General features: G+C 37.5%; 1 protein-coding gene across 1 annotated transcript in view; it reads right to left on the reverse strand.

Moving 5' to 3' along the window:
• The window catches only part of CADPS2 (calcium dependent secretion activator 2), a 575,914-nt gene that overhangs the window by 428,930 nt on the left and 129,126 nt on the right, over positions 1-17,858 (reverse strand).

Below are 17,858 nucleotides of genomic sequence, written 5' to 3' on the forward strand. Positions count from 1 at the left end.
GAGAGTAAGAAATCTTGGGGGTTACTGGACTACCATCAGCCCCAGACAAGAGATAACAGGGAGGAAGACTGCAAAGGACAGGGATTCTGAGACAACATCCTCCAGAACAGACATCTGTTGGATGCCAAAAGTTTGGATTCCATGAATAAATAGGTCAATGACTGAGTTGAGATCAATAAGGAGGAGACAAATCCAAAAGAGAACAGAGGTGCAACAGGTGAGCAGTGAGTGCATCTTTAAGCACTTTGGGGGAAGAGCTGTGAACCAGGGCAACCCAATTTCTTTGGCTTGGGTCTCACTACTGTAATTATTATTGAGGGTGGGTTAGACATGAACTATGGCTTACCAACCATGTCTAGTCATCAACTACAATGAGAATCAGCTGCTTAATTGGTAGGGCCCAGTACAAAATGAGAATGAGGATCCCCTTGTTAAAATACTAAGAATTTCAGGTCGGCAACAACAGCATTAAAACAAGTCTGGGACCCTTCTGAACACAGAGCCCTGTGCAACTACATGGGCTCTTGCCCATGAAGCCAGCCCTGACTATAGGGGCCAAACTTCTCTAGAGGGAGGGCACATCAGGTCATGCAGAAGAATTTTTTTTTTAAATGTTTAACTGAAGAAAGAAAGACACAATCTTGCAGATAACACAAATCCCAAGACATATAGAAACAGGACAGGAGTAAACTCTCCATTTCACTTGATCCTCACCAGGCAATTCAAGAACTCAGTTCAGTCTGGATACTGCACAGAGATGTGAAGCATTTGGAAATAATACTGAGGATAAAATGATTAAAAGATTAGAAAAACTAAACAAACTGGTATGAATTGGCTTCAAAAAATAGGCTGATTTGAAATAAGTTTAAATCAGTTCAAAAAGCTTAAACAGCTTGTAAAGATAGTGTTGCTGGTAGTAACGGACCGATAAAGAAGTGTCCTATTGTACCCCAGTATGAAAAACCTTTTGCCCTGAGCAGTGAAGAGAGGTGGCCAAACCATTTCTTTACTAAGGTATGGCCTCCATTCTAGAGAAAGCTAAATCAAGCTGAAATGCAGAAACATCATCATATTACATTCTCCATTTCTATAATATGAGAATACAAGCAGGGACCTTTTGTGTGTAGGTAAGCAAGACAATTAAGTCCATGACTTTAGCTCTCTAAGCAGGGTCCAAAAAAGGGACCAGATGGAAACAGGACAGCAACTGCTGAGAGAGAGACAGCTGAGAACACTTCAGGTGCCAAGTCCTGGGAACCGCCAAGAACAGCTTCAACTTGCAAACCAAGTGACCAGGCAAAATAATGGAAATGTATGTAGGAATAACAACAAATTGGAGGCGACATTAAGTATCATATGCCTCAATCTGCTTCCTCGATAAATAAATGTTGTTTAAAAAAACAGTGGATTTTTTCATTCAATTTTCTCTCAGCAGACTTTATATTCTTTAAACATTCCCCTAAGTTTTTGTAATTTCTAGTTTACCAGTGTATAACTAGCCATTGTGTCAATGAGTTACTTTTGGCCATTATGTCATGGAAAATCCATCAGTATAAATCTAGGAAAGGGGATTTGAACAAACCATCTCCTTAGAAACACCAATGTTGGTACAGTTACAAAATGTGCCAGAAGCACCTGGATAAATATGAGGTTTTAACTTTTTAATGAATAAAAATTACTATAGTTATATTCAAGACATAAAATGTCAACAAATATTATAGTAATACACACACACCCAATAATGGATACTTTATTAGTATAGTGAAGAGACCTGTATTTCCACATAAAAAAGATAGGGAGAAAAAAAAGAAATTAAAATCCAGCAGCGGCACAGCTGTCAGAAAGTAGAATTCCTTAAACGTCATTTGCATGATCAAAATAAGCTATTATACATCAACAGATAGAGACCAATGGAATATACCTAAGAAATGGATACAGATATGGTCAGATGGGTACTATGCAATGCCTTTATTAACACCTAAAGTCAGTTGTAAAAGATGGTCTAACCAGTCAACAGTTTTAGAATAACTGAGAAGCAATGCAGAAAGAAAAGTTAAAGTGGAGCATAACACATGCAATTACAGTCCAAATGAATTAAAAATTTTTTGTACAAAAAATGAAACTGTAAATTACTAAACAAAAAAATGGGAGAACTCCTTTAAATCCCGGTATGACTAAAGACCTTTCTAACAATGAATCAAAATCCACATGTCATAAATTTAATTGCATAAACATTAAAAACAAATTCAGCATGGCAAAAAGTACCATAAATAAAATCATTGGAAAAGACTAAACAGAAAAATACCTACAATTCATATCCTAAAGAGCTAATTTTCAAATTCATGGATCCTAGATATAGACAAGAATGTGATCAATAATCCATCAGAAAAATGGACAAAATGAATACATTCAGAAAAATGACTCAGACTATGAAAGCCTAACTTCACTCATAACCAACAACTGCAAATTAAATCTACACAAGAGGGGAAGGGTTCTGGGAAGATAGTGGAGTATGAAGCACCCGCAGTATATCTCCAAGAAGTTCATGGGTAGTATCTGTCTAATATAACTATTTGGGTCCTCTGGAGTCTACTAAAGGCTTGCGATGTAAAGGGGAAAGCTTAACTGGAATGGCAATTAATTTGGGTCAATTTCAGCTCTTAGCACAGTTGCAGCTACCCATCCTCCACCCTCAGCCCTATAGCAGCCCCCCGCAAAAAGCCAACAACCTAAATTTTCATAAATAAGAGAACTAAGTAAATAATATGACATTCAAACAATGGTAACACTATTAGCTCTATTAAAAGAATGAAAAAGTTCTATTATGTACTGATAAGATTTTCAAATTATCTTGGGGAAGAAAGCTAGTTATAGAACAGTACACAAAATAAGCCTCCCCTAGAAAACAGGTAATATCAGAATTTGTATTTGAATTTGCTTCCAAATGCAGACAGAAACTATGGCAGGGTGATGGTGGGAACTGGACAGATGGAAAATACAGGTGAAAAAGATTTCTCAACCTATACCGCTTTATTTATTTTAGGATTTAAATCACAGGACCCTTTTTATCTATGCAAATTTTAATTTAGACTTCAAGTAAAGTATAATAGCAGCTTTGCATATCTTTAAACTTAGAATGCTTATAATACATAACACACAGTTTAAATCTGATCACCGTGCACAGAGCCGTGTACAACAAAACAATGGACTTTTTTTTAAATAATTTTATTTTAATTATTGTTCAAGTACAATTTTCTTTTACTCCCATCCCAGCTAACCCACCAAGCCCTTCCCACCTCCCTCCCATTTCCATCCACCCCTAGTTTTTGTCTATGTGTCCTTTATATTTGTTCCTGTGAACCCTTCCCCTTTTCCCTTGAAATTCCCATGAAATTCCCTCCCCTCTCCCCTCTGAACAATGGGCTTTTTCAATTCTCCTTTCAGGTAAAGATTTCCTGGATCCCTTCATTAACATTTCAAGGCTGATGATGTCCAAGAAAGGTACTGTAATTTTAGGACTATAAAATGCACCAGACCATAAGACGCACCTAAGTTTTAAAGGAGAAAAATAAGAAAAAAAATTTTGAAGCAAAAAATGTGGTAAAATATTTAATAACCTGTGACCCCACTCCACTACCGCCCCCCCACCACAGCAAGCCAGGTAAGCTACATTCAGACTATAAGACACACCCCCTTTCCTACTGAATTTGGGGGTGCGTCTTATAGTTTGAAAAATATGGTATATTTTTTATTTTTGGAGGGAGGCTTTAATGTGAATTTTTTTGTTTAATTAAAATGAATATCCAAAGCCCTGGCTGGTATAGCCCAGTGGATTGAGCGTGGGCTGTGAACCAAAGTGTTCCAAGTTCAATTCCCAGTCAGGGTACATGCCTGGGTTGCAGGCCATGACCCCCAGCAACCACACATTGATGTTTCTCTCTCTCTTTCTCCCTCCCTTCCCTCTCTAAAAATAAATAAATAAAATATTTTAAAAAATGAATATCCATCAGAGGTACTGATCTACCAAGGCAAATGTGTTAGAGCATGGCACAGATGAAACATAATACCAGCACGTTAAATGAAACTAAATGACAATGTAAGAAACACACAATGGACAACACACTGTTGTAATTAATGTACTGATCTTTGGTATGTAATGTACACAATGCATACCAAAGTCTCTCAGCTCCACTTGAGCCTATTAAACTAAAACACACAAACCTCTTACTTTATCACTTCACAATGAAGCCAATTCTAATCTTGACAGCTATAAAGAATTAAAACCTGTTTCCCTATGACTTCCACACAATCCTAGTTTTATGTTATCTAAGATAAAACAGACTCTTTCTTTTTTCAACATAGCAGTTCAGAAACTTGAACACAGGTTCTGGGTTATTTGTGAGCCTTCTCTTTCCCAAATTAAATTTTTCCAGTTCCCCCAATCCTAAGTATACTCTCCAGTTTGTCCATAAATTAAGCATTAAACAGTTAAATACAACTAAGTATAAGAAAGCACTTTGAAAGCCATAACATTATGCAAATAAAACTCCTAATATAGCAATGTCCTCCCTAAAATGTACTGGATAGACTGATCATGATTCTGCAAGGATGGTGTGGCTGAAACAGACAAGTGGGAGGACCATTTCCCACATTATAAGCGCTCTGTGTCTATTAACTCAAACTAAGAACAAATGAACTCTTCTTAGCAGTTATGCCAACTGACTCATATCATGATTATAATCAAGAAAATTTTCTAAAACATTTTTACAAGTGCTTCACTAAGACATGTTTCATTTCCCTGGATTCATTTGGTCCATTGTTCCAGTTGATTAGAATATTTTAAAATTCTAATTCCTTCACTCTATGACCAAAGAGCTCTCCCAGTTTTGTTATACCCACTGACATAATGTGTTGTCCACACTCTCCATTCAGGTCATTATAAAGACCTTCATCAGTTCAGGTTTAAAGAAAGCAGGAACTTGTCATTACATGTATTCATCCAGTTTGACACCATCTATCAATTAACATTCTTTGGGGCATTTGATTTTATTATTATGCAACCAACATTTTAGTTTTGTCCATATATCATTTTTGCACTAGTACACTTATCAATGAATGATTAAACTATTTTTCAAAGACAAAAATTTAACCAGCAGAACTTATCTAATGGAAATTTTAAAAGGGCTTTCTTTTTAATATATGAAACTAAATTGCAGATGCTTAACTAGAACACAAATATCAATGCAAATATCTAAATACAACCCGGAGCCTAGCTTCTAAAAAGAATACTCCAAATACTGACACTAAAAGCTACATTTTATAAATCCTGGCTGGCAGTGACAATTTATCCATAACAACAACTGTCCCAGGAAAAACACAACTTTCAGGGTTCAGAGAGATGTTTTATGTTTAAGTTTTTTTCTTCTTTTTTTAATGTCCACATTAGAGTTTAGCCTTTTCATTTTAAGTCATGATCAACCACAGACTTATGCCAGAATCTTGACGACAGGGGGAGACTAGCCATTATGCTACTCAGGCTGAAGCTGCCGCTGCTGAGTGGAGCCTGCCCTAGCCTGTGGTTCCCCCATCACGTGCCTCAACACTTATAATGGGTGCTACATGACGCCCAGTGAGTACAGGCGATCACAGATTCCTCAGCAAAGTGACAGGTGACTAACGGGTACTGTATCTCCGGAACCAGAGGGTGACGTGTTGGTGTGTTCATAAAGAAAGGTAGAAACTCATACTTTTTCCCCTCAAGGAGGTAAAAAAAGAGTCATTCCAGGAACGAACAGTCTGAAATGCACAAAGGCATAGTTTTAGTGTCAGTTAATTAAATGTAGTAAAAAATAGTAACAGGGAAAGACTAGAAGAGAGGTCCAATTTTCTTTTTCTTTTCCTATCAACACTTTGTTAAAAGATCTACATAAAACCACTGGGCCGAATCATCAGTGCCTCCCATGTTTCTGCAACAATGGGCCTCCCCAAACTGCCTATCAGAACAGAGTAACAGAGGGCCTTGACCAAATTACTACACATTACAAAACCGTTTGGCACAGATTGCTATTAGTAGTTTTCTATCCAAATAACTTTTCTTGCCCTCTTCTATAAGCCCAGAATTTGCAACAATGATTATGCCCATCTGAGACTACAAATTCCAGCTGCACTTGACTATGGGCATGGTCAAATGACTAAGTTAAGGACAGTGAGATACAAGCAAAAGTATGCACAACACCCAGAAAACAAAAAAAAAACGTACATGAAGCAGACACTTTTTACTCTCTTCTTTCCTCTTTTCCTACTTGCTGGAACCTGATATACTAGCTGGAACTACCAACTTGGTCCATGAAGATGGTGGAAGAGCAAGCAAAATAGAGCCCGAGACTTCTCCCAGGATGGAGCAGCCACTGTAACCCTGGACTGCTCACTTTCAACTCCACTCAGGTGAGAAATAAAACTTCCACGTACAGATCACTCTATTTGGGGTTTATTCTGTCATATGTGACCGAACCAAATCCTAGATACAAATCCCAATGAAATACCCAACCAGGGAAAAATGCCATAGTGCTGGTAAGGTTTATTGTAATAAAGTCTAAAGTAAAATATTCTTTCCGTGTGTTACTTTATATGAAAAAACTTTTTATCCCATGAACTTGCCCACTGAACAAGGAACACCAGAGACTAAGTGCCTGAGGTAGACTGAAAATAAAGTTATTTTGGCAGACTGAAATCTATTCTCCCACAGTATTGAAATGGGGGATTTAAAAGCCCCAAATCTGCAAATATCACTTGAACATATTTTATAATAAAGGTACAGTAAGTGATGAGTACACAACAGTATAATTCCACTGTACTATGGGTAAATGGGCCCAGGATGTGCTGACTCAGCCTAAGTGAATTACTTCTGTCCACATTCTCACTGACCTACTAGTGGAATGCAAGCCTTGACAGAATTCTGTGCCATCATAAGACCGTCTTTGGCTGGGGGAGGGGGAGTGCTGCTAGTAATACTGACACTAGGAATGTTAAATCCATGAATTCTATTAATGTCCCTGCTGCCCTGTGCTGAGCATGTTCCACACAGGTGTCCTTAAACCTTCCTAGTCTCCTATAAAGTTTTAATCCTCATTTTACAAATGAGGAAATTAAGTTCAAAGATAAGCATCTTGACTACCTCCTACTAAGACCTAAGAAGCAGAGGCAGAAATTGAAATCAGTATCCTGATCTAAAGTCTACATTCCTTCCAATCACCACATTATTTTCTGTTTCCCTCATAGCGACACTTTTTTTTCCAATAAGAGGTGTTCATCTGCCCTGGCTGGTGTAGCTCAGTGGATTGAGCGCAGGCTGCAAACCAGTGTTGCAGGTTTGATTCCCAGTCAGGGTACATGCCTGGGTTGCAGGCCATGACCCCCAGCAACCGCACATTGATGTCTGTCTGTCTCTCTCTCTCCCCCACCCTCCCCTCTCTAAAAATAAATAAAATCTTAAAAAAATTTTAAAAAGAGGTGTTCATCCCTGTCTGCTGTGTCATGTTTAGTTTCAATATATTTATTTGTCCATTATTTAAATCCCCATCAGAATAAAATCTGCTTTAGGATAAGAATTCAATTTTAGCTCACAGCTCTAATCCCATACTAAAATAATGCCTATACGCACACATATTTTTTTAAGAATGAACAAAGGAACAAAGAAAGACATGTCAGGTGGTCACCATAAAACTATTCCTTACTAGGATAGCCAAGTGTATTCCCATGCTCACCTGACCCCACAAAAAAGTTTGTTTATCATACAATTATGAAAATTCAAGATTACTTAAAACTACCACCATGGATAAGAAAACAGCCTATTTCATTAGTTAGTAAGGTTACACATGACTGCTGGGGCAGCAGAGTGCGTGATGAAGAGCAAAGACTGGCATAAGACTTCCTGTCTGTATCCACGATCCCCCACAGTCTGTAGGGACTTCAAGCAGGTCAGTTAACCACAGTACCTCGAGTTCCTTATCTAACCAGTGAGGGTAGTAATAACTCATCTAATAAATAAGGCAATTGTAGTAAATGGCATAATAGAAAAAAGTGCTTAATACATTAAATGTGTTACAACTGCTAACTATTGCTTTAGAAATACATGGTGATTTCATTTCAGCAATTGCAGAACCTAGAGACAAAAATGAATCTTAAGAAGAATGCAGATAAACAATAAACAAGAGACCACCCGAGCTGTGCTGTCCAAGGCAGTCGTCATTAACAAACATGGCTACTAAGCGTTTGAAATGGCGCTGGTCTGAGCTGACGTGTTCTGTAAGTCTAAAGCACATACCAGATTTCAAATACTCGGTATAAGAGAAAGAAGTATATGAAACATCTCACTAATACTTGCATATTGCTTAAGTGTTAAAAAAAGTTTTAGACATATAGCATAAAATAAATTATTAAAATGACTGTCATCTCTTTTTTCTCTCATGTTTTAATATGCTACCAGAAACTTGTAAATTACTATGTGGCTCACATTATATCTCAATTGGACAGCACTGTTGCAGAGGAATGTGTGTGATGTCCAGGTGTCCCCTGAAGATAGATGCAAATGACTAGGGTCTTACTCACTTGAAAACCAGCCGCAGCCTCATAGCAGCAGGCCCCACAGTATATAAACTTGTAGCAAGTCCTATGTATACTATGACTGATTGAAAGGAAACTGAACAAATGCCAAAATTCAATATCTAAGTATTTGCCTAGTGGTTTTCATTGTCAGAGAATGAAGCAGGTGTCATTAATCCTATGTTATGGAACAGAAAAGAGAGGTTAAGCTATAGAACCAGTTAGGTCATAGAACCAGGACCCTAACCTGGTCTCCTGAACCCATGTTCAAGTTTTTTACCCTATCACTATATGACCCCTTAACCCATTAGCATTTTCTGATTTGATTCTGTCTTCTTCATTCAGCTTAGTCCTGCAAAAGGCAATCAAGTTAAGTGCTGAGTAGTTATTTGAAAAGTCTCTTTCAACTTCCTGAATGTGGTGATAGGAAAGAGAAAAAACCAGCATGTCTTGTTGGTCATTATACCCCCAAAATTTGCTTCAGGACCCTCTTATTCATTGATAGCATCCGTTTCACCCACCACTCTAAAAATGAATTGAACCTATGATAGTAACCTTTAATGGCCCCCATGAATAATATAAGTTCATAAGAACCAAATGCAAACCACCCTGGCAGGGGGACTCAGTTGGTTTGTGCATTGTCCTGTGCATCAGAAGATTGTGGGTTCAATTCCCCATCAGGGTACTACCTGGGATGCAGGCTGGATACACAGTCCCCCAGTCGGGGCACGTATGTAAGCAACCAATCAATGTCTCTGTCTCTCTCTCCTCCCACCCCCCTCCTCACCCTTGGACATCAGAGTTCCTGGCTCTTGGGCCTTCAGACTCAGGCTAAATTACACCACCACCTGCCCTGACTCTACAGCTTACGGAAAGCAAAACGTGGACCTCTTTGACCTCCATAATGGAATGAGCCAAGTTCTATAACAAATCTTCTTTTATATTTATATATGTATCCTGTTGGCTCTCTTTCTCTAGAGAACCCTAATATACTAATTATCATAAATAATACCAGCCTTACCAATCTGTTGCAATGAAGTAATTCAGAGATGACCATGGTAGAGGATTCAAAAAGAAACAAAAAATCTTAGGAGCCATTCTGAGAAGTGCTTAGTACAATCAAAGGTCATTCCTTCCCCCATAAGGCTTGACAAGATCAACAAAACTTCCAAACAAATAAGATTTGAAGGTTTACTACAAAGGAAAACAGCTGAATTTGAAGCCATCCAGCACATGCTCTGCCATGTCATGGTCCTGCAAAGTCAGAAGAGTCTCTCAGAAGCCACCAGACAAACTTTCTAGTCGATGTTTTTCTACAGATAATTCTACTGGACTATATTAGCATAGATCATGAGGAATCTGCCCTTTGAAACAATGTGACTTCCCTTTGACCGCCCTCAGTAAGTGTATAATTTAATACCTAGTAATAATAGCTAATGCTAATTGAAAAGTTACATAGGAAGCACATTTCTAACCTTTTATAAAGATGATTTTACTCTCTCTATGAGGTGCATTTCTTGTTCCAAGTAGGAGAAATCTAAGACTCAAAGAATTTAAGAAAGTGGTCTAATTCACCTAATTTGGGGGCAAAGCCAAGTACATCTGGCTGGCATGCTTTTAGCCACCGGCTACCCTTGGGGTTTCTTCTTGAATTCCCCAGGTCATGTTCTCCATACCCAGGTCAACACACAGAACCACCAGAACCTAGGAAAGCCAACCATGTGATTTGATCAGCCTGAAGAATTGAACAAAACCTCTCCTCCTTCCCATTACCTCCAAAACATCCCCATCATGCTTGGTCACATCACTTGCAAGGGGCACAGACACACACTGCTGGTTATCTCTGCCTGGAATATCCTTTCATCCTTTAAAACATAACTCAGATGAAACCTCCTATAATAACCTTCCTTCTGTTCCCCTCCCCCACATAAAGCCATCCCATCCTTTCTGTGTTACTTCAGCACCTCATACCTACATCTACCATTTACTTAACACAGATGTCTTTCTACCAGGGTACAGATTCCTTAAACAGGGATGCTAGTCATCTGTGTATTCCCCCTTCCTCACCAAGTCCGGTGTCTGCTGATAAGAATTCATCTACAGTGGAAGAAAATCCAGGATGAAAGACAGCATCACCATTTATGAATGCTTTTCTTGGATATATCCTGTCATCACCACTGACAAAATCAGTCATATAACTGAGTGAGTAGGAAACAGTCAGTCTGAAAGAATTCCAAGATAGCTGTTGTGTTGCCCAAATAACAAGTCCATGGCCAGACTCAGTGAGGCCAGAAGAAACAGCAAAGGATTTTTTTTTTTTGTAGAGCTGCAGTGTAAGTAGTTCTGTTTGCAGATGATATTGTTCTCAAGCAGTAAGAACTTTGTGCCTCAGTACCATCTGGCATTTCACGGCAAAGTTCCGTATGGTGAAGCCATGTTTGCCAGAAACAGGGATTTCATGCTCGTTAAGAATTCAGACAGACTTAGCAGCAGACCACTGTGTGCTGGTCTAAGAGCTTGAACTTGCTGACTAGCTCCAAGCCACACAGTAGCCTTTTCCCACAGGTAGTAAGTGGTTTGGGACAGTTGCTTTTGAAAGAAGAAAATATAATATAAATTTGCTTGCCCCAGAAATGTTTGATGTTTCTACTTTCTTTCTAAAGCAGATATATAGCATGGATAAGAAATGGCTATTTATACAGGATGGAGAGAAGAGGAAGGTAAGGGACATTTAGCTCCTCATCTTTGCTGACCCATCCTTCTGAAATGGTAGAATTTAATAAAACAAGGATTAAAGTCTACCTCACTCCTAGGGTTCATTTGACTGAAAATTGCAGAAATTCCAACTGAAAATGGCCTGTGAAACAATAAAGGGGGTTATCATCACATGTCAGAACTCCACAGGTAAGAGTGTTGCAGTGCATTAACTCAGCCGCTCCAGGAAGTTTTCCAGGACCTAGGCCTTTACCGTCTTTCCATATCCAGGTGCCGGCTGTCCTCAGGTTTACTGGCACCAAGGAAATCCACATTAACTCTATGCAAAGTATCCTCACAGAACAATAACCAAAGACTGAAGAAGACTGACCAAAATATTTTTATTCTGGAAAAAAAAAAAGATCGAGTGAGGAGAAAACTTTCCCAGAAATGGTACAACCTCCAGCAGATTTTCCTCCACATGTCACTGGCCAGAAATGAGTCGCTTGTCCATTCCTCAAAACATAACTGAGGAAAGGAAAAGGGCATATCATGACTGACCAACCAAGTTACCCATGGGTCTCAAGGAATCCAGCCACTCCTGCATAATACTGGAATACTGGGCCCTGATATCCGAATGTTAAGCAAGCTCGAGAATGGCTACTATGCAGGCAACTACTGTAGCACTGCTGTTCTGTCCTGACGATCCCAGTAACAAGGCCTGAACTGAAAAACTGCAAAGAAAAGATCAAGACTAATGTTTTCTAATACCTAACAATATTTCCCTAACAAATAACAAAATTGTAGTCTGTACCTAAAACAGAAATCTTGGCGGCAACAATTTTAAGATAATTTATTCCAAATAAATTATATCACATTGATTACTGCATATATTTCCATATGCAAAAAAATATGCAAGTATATCACTCCCTTAACAATGAAAATTATTTCACATTTATTTCCTCCTTTAACCTTACCAAGTTAGTCAGTGAAAATACTATGCTACCTCTGAGACATCATGGCAAACATTTTTATGTTAGCAAATTCAAGGATTTGGGAAGATTAAATGGATAAAAGAACTCTTCATGATTAACATTAAAATAACTGAACACCTAGGCTAGAGTGACATAAATATTTGCTTTAGACTTTTGGATTCTAAAAGCAATTCTGAATTCATATACAGAATACTGCTGATAAGTAAAAGCAAATGTTTAGCATATTTGCTTAGCAAGTAAGGTCAAAAAAAGAATATATAACAATTTTCCCCACAAGGAAAAAGCAAATAGGAGTCTATTCTATCAGTTAACTTTCATGAAATTAAAAAATTAGCATTCCAATAATTAACACCCTTCCCCCCCCCACACCCCCTCAAAAAACCAAAAGGTATTTTAAAATAAAGCCTGCTCCCAGGGCTAGTTTAATTGAGTGCTACACTGCTGAGTCAAAACATATGTCACCCCCCTTACGCACCAGTGGGCTTCTAGGTAGGGCTGCCAAATTAAACACAGGCTGTCCCATTAGATTTGATTTTCAGATAAACAGGTAATTTTTAGCATAAAATTTTATCATTATCTCCAATTTTAATATAAGTATGTCCCATGAAATATTTGGGACACACTTAAAAAATACCCATTACTCACCTAAAATTAACACGTAACTGAGTATCCTATATTTTATTTGTATTTTACCTTTGATCTACTCTCTAAGTCTTTGACACTATCTTCCTTTGTTCTTTGGACTGTCTCTTGTGTTTTTCTGCTTAGTTATCATTGCCTCTTAAGATTTGATAATGTCTCATAGTTCCTCCAGTACAAGCTTTTCAGTGCTGTCTGAAAAGGAAGCTCAAAGGAAATTTCCACAGCAGACTTCAACCTGCTGTGCAAGACAAAAAACAAAACAAATGAAATGCCACTAAAAGGCAAGTGTGATAATTTTTACAGAATTAAAAGACAGCGAGTTTCCTAAATCTGCCTAATCACAATCTTCAAAAAGTATTTTAAACATGCCAATACTGAAAACCTATCCCACACCACTATTTCAGGATTCTAAATAGAGTGCTCTAGAAAGCCATTCAGTTTTAAAATTCCTGAGGATTTTATATTCAACTAGGTTAGAGATTTTCTGAGCCCAGTATTCCTTAGTCAGGAAGTGTCCCCAACTAAACCAAACATAAGGAGGTGTCAATCAATGGATTAAGGTTTATTTACACAGTAAAATATTTAGCTGTCACTCCAAAATCTGGATTTCTACCAACCTAAAATATAAAGATACACATTATATACAAGATAGGACTAAAACCATTTTATTTGTTTATTTATATTTGCATTTTATTGTATCTCTTTTCGATTACTCTTTAGTTCCCTTATCCCCCCTCCCCTGCACAATCACCATACTGTTGTTCATGTCCATGAGTCCTTTCTCCTTTTTGCTCAATCCCTCCACCCTCAACCCTTCCCGTCATTAGCTGCCATCCCACTCTCTATCTATGAGTCTCTCTTTTGCTTGTTAGTTCTTTATTCATTAGATTCCACATATGAGTGAAATCACATGGTATTTCTCTTTCTTTGACTGGCTTATTTCACTTCGCATAGAGTTCTCCAAGTCCATCCATACTGTTGCAAAGGGTAGAACTTTCTTCTTTTTTAAAGCCAAGTAATAGTCCATTGTGTAACTGTCCCATAGTTGTTTTATCCACTCATCTACTGATGGGCACTTGGGCTGCTCCCATATCTTGGTGATTATAAATAACTCTGCAATGAATGTAGCGGTGCTTCTGTTCTTTTGAATTACTGTTTTGGGTTCCTTCAGATATATTCCCAGAAGTGGGATTGCTGGGTCAAAAGGCAGATACATTTTTAATGTTTTCAAGTATCTCCATACTGCTTTCCACAGTGGCTGTACCAATCTGCATTCCCACCAACAGTGCACAAGGGTCCCCCTTTCTCCACATCCTCACCAGCACCTGTTTGCTGATTTGTTGATGATAGCTATTCTGACAGGTGTGAGATGATACCTCATTGTGGTTTTAATTTGCATTTCTCTGATGATTAGTGACACTGAGCATCTTTTCTTATATCTATTGGCCATTCTGTATTCCTGTTTGGAGAAGTGTTAATTCAGGTCCTTTGCCCACTTTTTAATTGGGCTGTTTGGGGTTTTTTGGTTTTGAGTTTTGTAAGTTCTTTATAAATTTTGTATATTAACCCCTTATCAGATGTATAGGCAAATATGTCCTTCCATTCTGTGGGTTGTCTTTTATTTTGTTGATGTTTTCCACTGCTGTGCAAAACCTTTTGTTTGATGGTTTAAAATTGGGCTTTTACACATAACAAAGAACTATGAGCAGATGTATCTTCTGGTTAACATAATTATGAATCATATTTTAAGATATAGGCACTTAAGTCTTATGTCTTGTCTGCTTGGAAAACAGCTTTAAATGCTTACATATAAAACAAACTTCTCATTAGAATTAATTATAAAGGACATCATTTCCAAGGTATAGGGAATTAAAATAAGGATCCCCCGAGGCTCGTGTATCTATTCCACTGAGGAGAAGACGGAGCATGGTGTGGCAGAAATGGAGAGCACGTTCACCTTCACCCATGTTCAAAACAAGTAGCCTTCACATACAACCTAACCTTAACTGGACTGAATCTTATAAAAGGTGGTAACTTTATACCAAACCTAAATATAAGAAGTGCTTTTTAAAAAACATTTTACTGGCCTTAACTTAGGCTATTTCCTAAGAATTAAAGCAATTCAAATAAACATAGAAAGGCTCTGGCCACACAAACAGAAAAAAACAAACCTCCAAACTCAGAATAAACGATAGGAATAGGTAGTAGTCACTGATGGCACAGTGCCACTTACTGGTGACCATATGTCCCCCATCACACCACATAATACACTGGAGTCTGAGAAAACCTACACTATACTACATGTATATAAAATAAAGGCTGCTAACAATAAAATGCTATGTAATTCAGGCACATGTATTTTGGACCTAAAACTCTGTATATTGGTAAAAGTGGCCTCTGCCTCCACTTCACCTGCTGTCCTCTGCAGTACACCTACTGAGAGACAGTCAAGCCAACTTGGAGTGTCCTTATTTACTGTTCCTTAATATGTACGATTATCAGCTGCATTTTATAGCAGAAAACTTAAATTCACAAAACAAATAGCCAAGAACACTCAAAACATATTCAAGTTACTAAAAACTAAAAGAATCTAGTGTGTGAATATATGAAACAAAACAAATCTGAAAACTTTTTCATACTAGAAGAAATTATTTTTGTGTTAGTTTCTTTGTAGATCATTTCTTTCACAAAAATTCTATTAACAAACCCAACTTGGCCTATAAAATATCTCTTTACAATGCTAAATTAAAGAACCACCCAAAATTATTTTTGTAGCAAAGAACAGCACAGTCTGTGCTTTCTGGAAGAGCTTTCTGAAATCCTGAGCATTACAAAGTCCTGAAATGTACTTGGATATCACTGTGAGATCTGGCTATAAGGTGAAGTGGATAAATAACTACAACATCAATATAAAGATTAAAGTAATATGTTAACAATCACAAATATAATTAAGCACCAAAATAATTAGTATATGGCAAAGAATTGCATGCAGTAGCCAAAATGAAAAATCATTAGATAAATTCTACACCATTCAAAGGCTTCCATGTGATAGTTTTGTGCTTTGCTACATCCTCCTAAATGTCAGTCACACACTGTACCTCTGCCTACCAAAATGTCTGGCATTCTAACAATGACAAACTATTTGGGGTACAGCATTGTTTCCAGGATCCCTTGTTTGTTAAAATTCCTGCAGTAGGTTAATATGTAAATTCATCAGTCCTTTAAAATGCTCACTAAACTGACAGCCTGTTCCTAAAAGAACCACATCAAATATAAAATTTCCCTAGTTACCAGGAATTTAGTGAGGCAGAAGAAAAAGAGGAAGAGAAAGAAGAAGAAGAGGAGGGAGACAAGGCAGGCACAAGGCTAGGGGAGGGAGGGAGGGGAGGGAGGGAAGGGAGGGAAGGGAGGGAAGACGAATGAGAGCATTGTATGATGCTGAGAATGGAACTTCTGCTCTCCAAAGGAGATACTCGGGGAGAAAGTGCCCAGTGGATATTCTGGCAGATCAAGTCATTCAGCAGTCCTCAAGTAAGACATAACTTGTCACTGAAATCAAGTGGTATTTATAAAATCAGTTTCTTAATAATACATCTTAGAAGCATGTTTTTGAAATAAAATCTGATAAGGTATGTCAAAGATAATCTACGAAAATGTGCATTTTATGTTACACACATATGAAGCATAAACTCATTCGCACATTATTCACTGTTAAAGACTAAAGCCTTACACATCACTTCTATATCACTACATGACCCTACAGTCACGCAAACAGGAATCTTTAAACTTTCAGGGGTGTCCAACCCACAGCACTTGGGGTACATGCAGCCCAGGAATCGCTATGAATACAACCCAACACAAAACCATAAATTTACTTAAAATCTTTTTTTTTTATTTTGCTCATCAGTTTTCATTAGTGTTTGTGTATTTAGTGGGTGGCCAAAGACAACTGTTTTTCTTCCAGTGTGGCCAAGAGAAGCCAAAAGGTTGGATACCCCTGCATCATTTACTGTCTCAAATTTTATTTAGAAAGTTTATGGTGCTATTTAATGTTTCCTCAAATATTCAGTAACTCAGTTCAATTGAGAACCTACTACACACTAATTACTGAGACAGCAAAAGAGGAGTCAAAAATGAAGTAAGTCTGAGCTCAAATAAGGGTTTAGTGATATTTTATGAAAAATACATCTTCATTTTCTAATTCTTGGTAAAATAAACTATGATAGTTTGAAAGGAATAGAGAGGGTCACTGTGCAGTACACTGGTCAAATACATTTATGACTGAAGAAAGCACAACTTTTCTTCCTATAATCTTGCCTTTTAAAACAGGGGGCTTTAGCCAACAACAATAGCTATCAAAAATTATATGACCAATTTAAAGAATATGCAGTTGTATGCATATGATGCTGGTATACATTAGGTTGGCCGAAAAGTCCATTATGTTTTTTCTGTAAAATAAAAAGACATTTTTCATTTTCATCAATAACTTTATTGATTTGGATATTTTGAATGTGTTGGATATCTCCCACTATTGGCTTCTAATGGGTAGAGGCCAGGGATGCTGTGAAACATCTTCCAGTGAATAAGACAGAATTATGTGGCCAAAATGTCAGTACTACTGCAAAACTTCACAAACCACTTTTGACACGTTTGATCAGTAATAGCACCTTCTCCATACACTGTACAAATCTTGTTTTTTAGCATTTCAGTTGTTTTTACCTATCTCGAAATAATAAAACATGCTGAAAATATTGTATATTTTCTTCCATCCTCAGTAATAAAATGACTATAAAAATTCAGCAATTTGATTTTTTTAAATGCATGCTGATATGACAGCTGTCACAATAAAATCTAACAAAATTGTTTGGAATGAAGTTAAAAACTACTAAGCACTACTAGAGCCATCTTACAGAAAAAACTAAATGA

The sequence above is a fragment of the Phyllostomus discolor genome, chromosome 10, assembly GCF_004126475.2.
Source record: "Phyllostomus discolor isolate MPI-MPIP mPhyDis1 chromosome 10, mPhyDis1.pri.v3, whole genome shotgun sequence".
NCBI lineage: Eukaryota > Metazoa > Chordata > Mammalia > Chiroptera > Phyllostomidae > Phyllostomus > Phyllostomus discolor.